This window comes from Melampsora larici-populina (genome assembly GCF_000204055.1).
Source record: "Melampsora larici-populina 98AG31 unplaced genomic scaffold MELLAscaffold_27, whole genome shotgun sequence".
Lineage (NCBI taxonomy): Eukaryota > Fungi > Basidiomycota > Pucciniomycetes > Pucciniales > Melampsoraceae > Melampsora > Melampsora laricis-populina.
Genome location: NW_006768791.1, coordinates 486,444 through 494,248, shown reverse-complemented (window position 1 = coordinate 494,248; position 7,805 = coordinate 486,444).

The following is a 7,805-nucleotide window of genomic DNA, read 5'->3' as shown; positions in this document are numbered from 1 at the left end:
ACTCCTTGGTGCGCCAAATATTGCTAACCAGGAACCAAAAAGACGCTGGGCTGTTTGTTCTGCAGTATCTGTTTGACGTGTTGGAATAGCACGCACAAAGCCTGTCAGTCGACACGTGCACGAGAGGATCATATCGTATCCTCTGACCTTTGGAAAGGGACCAATGAAGTCAAGACATATGTCGTCCATTGGTAAGCGTGGCACGTCGGTAGCTTGTAGTCTCCCTGAAGGCAGTGTCGTACGGCTTTTAGATCTCTGACAGCTATCGCATGTTGATATTAATGATTTGACGTCGTTTGCCATCTCAGGCCAGAAGAATTGCCCACGTACTTGCGCTAGAGTCTTCAGAGTGCCTAGATGTCCCAAAGCCAAATGAGTTCGTTCAATAAGTTGTCTACGTAACCCTCTGACTTCGGGGATCACTAGTCTGCCGTCAATGAACATCAGATTCTCACGCCATTCAGTGCCTTCTCGTAACGGTAATGTTTTGTTGACGCGTTTGCAGAAGTTGTCGGTTTCATAGCCAGCTTTGATCGTGTTTAAGGTTGTCTCATCCAATGATCCGTCCATTTGTAACGCGGCTACTTCATCTGCTCTGGATAGTGCATCTGCCACAGAGTTCTCTTCACCCTTGATGTAATTGAAGTCGAGGTCAAATTGAGATAGTGTTTCGAGCCATCTTGCTTGTCTCCGGCTAATGTTTCGTTGCGTCAATAGATGCGTGAGGGAGTGATGATCAGACATGACATTGATCTTCATGCCCAAGAGTAATAATTTCCACTTCTGTAACGCATTCACAACCGCCAATAATTCCTGCTCGTGTACCGGATAGTTACGTTCAGCAGGCGTCATTGTTCTGCTTTCGTATGCGATGGGTGAAGAGGTGTCCCATTTAGCGCCTTGAAACAAGGCTGCTCCTAAGCCATGACCACTGGCATCTGTGAATAACCAGAGTGGATCATCAGTTTCGTAATCAAGTTGTTTGAGGACTGGAAGCGTAGTGATTATTTGTTTGATGTTTTGGAATGCGTCTTCCTCCTTTGATCCCCACTGGAATGGTTCGTTCTTTCGTTTCGTACTTGTCAGAGGAGAAAGAGTGCCCACATAATGAGATAATCCGTCAATAAATTTTTTCAGGAATTGCACAGTGCCTAAGAATTTGAGCAACTGCTTCTGCATTGATGGTGTCTTCCATTTTGCTAATTTCTTGACTTTGGCGTCATCTGGGCATACTCCATCTCCGCTGATCTCATGTCCTAAGAAGTTTATTTTGGTTCTGAAAAGTTTGCTCTTTGACGGTGAACAGTATAGTTTTGCGGCTTGTAATCGTCGTAAAACTTCCCTTACATGCAACTCGTGTTCTTCAACTGTCTTAGAGAAAACTACCACGTCATCAATATACACAACACAATATGTGCCAATGATGTCGCCTAGCGCTTCTTCTACACGACTTTGATGTGTTGCAGGTCCATTTGTCAGGCCCATTGCCATGACTGTCCACTCGAAGAGTCCAAATGGAGTCTTAACTGCTGTCAGTGGTATATCCTCCTCACGCATTCGAGTTTGAAAGAATGAATTGATTTGATTGATTATTGAAAATATTTTCCCCGTACTCACTAGCCTAACTGACTCATCAACATTAGGGAGTGGACTTCTATCTTTTACCGTGTATTTGTTTAAAGTTCTATAATCACACACCCACCTTGGCAATGCGTTAGGATCCTTCTTTGGAATGATCATTGAAGGTGACGCGTATTGACTGGTTGATTTTCGAATTCTTCCTGCCTTTAGGTGTTGCTGAATGAGTTTATTCCACGCAGGTAAGTACTTCTGCGGATAGTTATATTGTTTTTCATTGATTGTCACATTTGAGTCTGTCAAAACAATCTTGTGTCTGACTTTTGAGGAAGCATTCTGCCCTTCAGGCGGAATAAAATCATCCTGTTCATCATCATCGACAGCCGGCAATTCATCAGGAAACAAGTTTGAAAATTCACGCAATACTTGCTCTTCTCGGGCGGACAGGTCTCGGCTTTTCTCAACTCTTTCAAGATTTTGAATAACACATGATATCATTGATTTGGTCATTGCATTAGTAATTTCGTTCTTTGTAGTTTCTTCCAATAGGACTGTCTTGGTAGGTACATGTGTCACAGAACGGTTATGCAAGGAGACATCTAAGTGAAATTTAGTGAGGAAAGGTGTACCAAGAATCACGTCGTATGAGGTGCCCAATGGTGCAATCTTGAAGAACGTTGACCCAAAGCGCAACTTTGGATCATCGGAACTGACATTAGCAAAAGAAAACTCCTTGATGACATAAGGTGTGGTGTTGGTAGAAATCGCAAGGCTCACTTCGACAGGTGACACCAGCTTTCTACGAGGTATTTTTGCACGATTTGCTGTTGCTTCCGACATCAAGTTGGCTTCGGCTGCTGAGTCAATGAGCGCACGGAGAGGGGTACCATTAATCATCAATCGCAGGATGATGGACTTAGTGCGAGACTGATCTTCTACGCACCCTGAAGCTTCTTCTTCCATGTGTGCAATCAAGATTCGGTCCGCTTCTTCGTAACGCGCAATCTCTTTGTCAGATAGATCTGGGGCGACAGGGGTTTATTCGAATTGTTCCATGGCTCTGACTGGTAATTGTGTAGTCGGTCGTCCGGCAGGCTTTTGTGTGGGTGCTCCCGCTGGACCGCTGGATCTTGCGGTTGTCGAAGCATAGGTGGTGGCGTTAGTTGTACGACGTTGAGGACGCGGTCCTGGGTCGAATACACTCAGTGGAGGTAGAACAATGTACGGTCCCTTGATTGGACCTTGGCAGTGGGGGTTGCCACACTTGGTACGACACGCTGAGCATATTCCTAGGTGTCTCAAGTATTGATGGTAATGCCAAGCGGAGTCCGCCCTTTCGTCAGTAGTGCGTCGGTCGTTGGTCCAGGTTGATTGTCGTGGTTGAGCATAAGAACACGGGTTACTGGAGTGATTCGACATCGTGACTTGGTTCGGAGTGACTTTGGGAACCAAATTACTGGCTTGTAATAATGCCCAGATGTCTGACGCGGCTGCTATGAAATCAAGCCATTTGAATCGTTCGACCTTCAACAATCGTCGGTCCGTCACCCAGCGTTGAAATACATCTGGTGTTCCCCACACTACGTACTCTGCCAAACCTTTGACTGAGATTGAGCTCTCTATTTCAATTAGACTATAAAGATCTCGGGCCCGATTTGCATAGGTCTTGAAGTCTTCTTGAGGCTTGATCTTGAGCTGTCGGATTGATTTCTCCGTGTCGTATAGCCAGGTTGTTGGTAAGGTTTCGACCGCTAACGCATGCATGATCTCCCCCCAGGTCATCTCACTTAGTTCTGATTCCATACTCCGAAGCCAGTTACCTGCTCTTGGTTCAACTATGATACTGCCTAATAAAATAAGCCGTTCCTTCACGTCGTCGAGCCTCTTCAATCTGAAGAATTGCTCTACCAGTCGTCGCCAGTTGAATAGAGCTGTCGGGTCTTCAACTGGGCCTGTGAACTTCGGTGCGTCTGAAAGTTTGATGTCACAAGCTCGCACTGGCTTGTCGGACTGGATAGTGGTGTCGATGAGAGGTCCCATTGGCGATCGAGTCGGTGCAGTTGTCAACGGCGCCACTGCCTCCATGAACGAGACTCGGCGTGGCTCCAAACCAGGTGGTCCTAGGGATTGTTGGCTCCAAGCTGTTGTGTTTGTCTGAGCAGTCGCTGGTGGAGGGTCTGGGACGTCGTCAGAGAGGTAATCGACTTGGCCACCAGGAGAGGGCGTCAAATGCGTGGTTTCGGCTGGCGCCACGGTAGTGATGGAGGTCGTCGGTGCTAGCGGCGTGCTTTGAGCATTGCTCATGACATTTCTTGGTCCCAAGGGCGTAGGAGTTCCCGAGTCGTTGTATCGATTGAAAGGGTTGGAACCACCTACTGTACCACCCGATCCTCCATTCCTATCGTCTGCTGTCATCGTCGCGTCGTACGTAGAAAGGAGACGCGACATAGAGGCTTCTAGCGCCAAGATTCGCGACCGATCCGCTTGTAGAGTCGAGACTTCAGCTTGTAATTTTGCAATAAGCTCGTCCTTCGTACAATCCTGCTCCTTACTCTTGCCTTTACCACTGTCTGATTCACCTCCTTCCATTCTTGATGGTTGTTGTGGCGTGAAAATAAAACTACCAGGGGGCTGTGGTGTTAAGTCAAGTCTGGAGTTGAAGAATTCCTGCACAATTCGCGCGTCTTCTGGTATGGTTTTGTCGTTTGGATCTGGTAAGGTAATGGTTGGTAAAGTGTTGACTGGTGTAGCTTGGATTGTATAATTTGTTTCAGGTGTGTCAAGAGGGACTTCTAGTCTATAGTTGTAGCGAGGGGCTGGCGGTGCGGCTGGGCTTTGGATGGCAAATTGGCGTTGGCGTTGACGTTTTAAAATTATCTCCGGGTCACTCGTGAAATTTGCTGGTAAGTCAAACCCCATGAAGCGTTGGTTGTCAATTGATTCGTGAGAGTTCTCACGGTTGTCGTCTTACTTCTTGTCGATCAATTCTGGTTTTTTGGCGAGAAAGATTGAAAAAAATGAAAAAAAGGAATCTGATTCGTTGGGTTGAAAGGAATAATTGGAAAATTGATATGATGTTATAGAATTAAAAAGTGTAAGACTCGGGTAGGAGTCTTCACTGAAGGGTGGCACGACGGGAGCTAAAGCTCCAAGGTTAATTCTATAACCCAACTATATTCCCAAAATAGACAACTAGCTCCATCCGAAGAGTATTTGGTCAAGAAGAGTAACACATCAGATACGCTCTACAAGATAAAAGAGAAAAGAGACAGAGAGAAATGAATATAAGATAAAGGCTCACCTAGCTCCATCCGAAGAGTATTCGGTGAAGAAGAGTCTTCATGGAGCTAGGGCGTCTCTGACTACAAGTAATCCAACTACCCGTCTACAACCATACATCTAAGCCATACCTCTACATGTAACACCTTACAGAAGGGTTGGAGTGTAAAATTACGTTTCACCCGCGGTAACATACACTTTTACACACAAACCGTTTTACACTCCATAAGGAGTCAAAAACGTTGTGTGTAAAAATCTCCTAACCCGTAAACTGCGCTGCGCGTCGGGGGTTGGGTGCAACAACCAAGAAGAAGACCATTGTGTGCTTAGCAACACCACAAAACGTTACATTACCGGCCTGAGAATGTGGCATGTTCTCCATGATTTGACATTCCCAGATATCAACGTCGATCGCCTCCGAATTCTCTTAATGGCATCAAGAAAATCAGAATTAACACCGTGTCGCCAGGAGAGGGTTGGTCTGACCTTGATGGATATCAACACACTGGTGTCAAGACTCAACTCACATTTACAGAAGGACAAAGTTATGAAAGCCGTGATACTGACTGGCTTTTGGGGGTTGGCATGCCTCGGAGAATTGGTTAAGCGAGACGACAACCTGACTATCTTTATCCGTAGAAAAGACGTTTGTATCAGTGAAGATGGGAAAACCGCGACTGTGAGGTTACGATTGGCTAAGACAGCTGCACCGGGGGAATTGCAGTTTCTGAAGTTGTCACGTCAACCAAACCACCTTGACCCAGTAGAAGCATTGGCGGCCTTACTAAAGTCGACAGGATCATCGAAAGACCCGGTTTTTGCAGCTGATGATGGTGTTACGCCACTTCACAGATTGGAGGTCATTTTGTTCTTACGTACCTCCAACCCTTGAAACGACTCGTCTTGGTCAGGTCATAGCCTGCGAATAGGGGGGGCTTTGCTGAAAGCACACCTCGGTTGTTCAACCCGGTCATTGATGAAGGCAGGGAGATGGAGGTCATCTGCATACAGATTGTACTTGAGACCCTACAGTGGTAGTGTGGCTAGAGAAATGTGGGAGTTGGCGAGGAGTATTTGCTCTGCTTAACATGTTTTGTTGTAATGATTGTTCCACTACGTCGGTTTCTCTTTTTCTTAATGTGTGTCCACGTGTAAACCAAGTTTTTTGTGATGCTGTGCAAAGAAGGAATCGTGCTCTCGTATCTTTGAGGACGGGTTCAAAGCCCCTTTGGAAGGGCCTTGGCTCTAGATCCTTCGCTCCCTTGATTGGGTTCAAAGGGTCTTTTAACCCGTCCAACTCGTAGATACCGAAGCCAGAACACTTCACGTTCATCTGCCCTTGCCTGGCTGATGAAAACGTGAATTGTTTCCTTTGCTAGGTATTTTTACACCCGCAGCTCAGCAGGCCTCATCCTCGAAACTGAGGACAAGTACTGCACCTGAGCACAAATACTTAGCAATGTATTTGAAGGCAAAGGTTCTACAAGCTCTTAGGGATAGCCCTAAGAACCTTTGACACCCGCGTGACTCACCGGAAAGAAATGGATGTGTGGTTGTGACGAAGGCACGAGGATCGAGCGTGGTCCATTTCGTAGGGAACCAGCGGATGCCCTGAAGTCCTTCAGCTCCAGAGAGAGATGAGTCAGCACTCATCAACGGTCGAAGGCCAATCGTTGGCCCTGAGAAGAGAGACCTTTGTGAAGAGAGCCGTCCGCTCCACAGGACGTCTCTGCTTCTCCCCTCTTGTTTGAGATCAGTCCAAAGCATCCTCACACTCTCATCATCCGTTGGATTCCCTTCCCTCACTCGTTGTGGTACTACAAGTACTTTTCGAACCCTCATGTTCTAAGAACACTCCCTCCCGCCCTGGTTCAAAGGGTCTTTTAACCCGTCCAACTTGTAGATACCAAAGCCAGAACACTTCACGTTCATCTGCCCTCGTTTCCTTCGCTAGGTGTTTTTACACCCGCAGCTCAGCAGGCCTCATCCTTGAAACCGAGGACAAGTACTGCACCTGAGCACAAATACTTAGCGATGTATTTGAAGGCAAAGGTTCTACAAGCTCTTAGGGATAGCCCTAAGAACCTTTGACACCCGCGTGACTCACCGGAAAGAAATGGACTGAGTTTCATTCTGTCTTCCTGCCATCAGTGGTTACCCAAACAAGAAAATTTCTTTCACTGTAGCAATACCACTGCACCTACAAAGCTTTACAATGTCTTAAAATCAATGGTACTCTGAAACTATGCCAATTTGCAAATTTAACACTGAGTTTAGAAAATTGAGAAAACATAAGATTATGGAGAAGCTGGGAAGGGTCAGCTTTTCATAATTTACAACCACAATGCAGAAAATGTCAGAAACCCAATTTTGGTCCAAAACTGGGAACTGGGATGTATTGGGAGTCTGGGACAGTGACCTTGCAAGACCAATGAAATCACAAATTCTTCTGCAACTCATGTAGTGTCTTGATCACATTCTGAATGCCACATTTTGCCTCTACAATCTGGACACACAAAGAATGCCAGCTCCTGAGCTCTCACACATAAGAACCAGAAGAGCTACAATGAATGAGAATAATATAAAACAAACTTTTGTCTTAATATTTTATATAACACATATTGTCTTTATTAAACATATCCTAATTAAATACAACTTACTGACTTGGTTTCAAAGGTTGTGCCAGTTCTTGAGTGCAAAGCACCTTGAAAATGCATAAATACAAAAACATGATATATGAATCATAGAAAATAACCGTCTCTCAAAGACATTCACACCTTATTGACTTAGTATCAAAAGTATAAAATATGTTGTGGTGATCAGTATATGTTATGTAATCAAAAAAATTGAAAATTATGTGAAAAATTGTGTTTTAGTTAGAAGCAGATTTATTATTGATGATATTGGTCATCAAGTGTCTTGAAGTTAGATATAACTCATCATATATT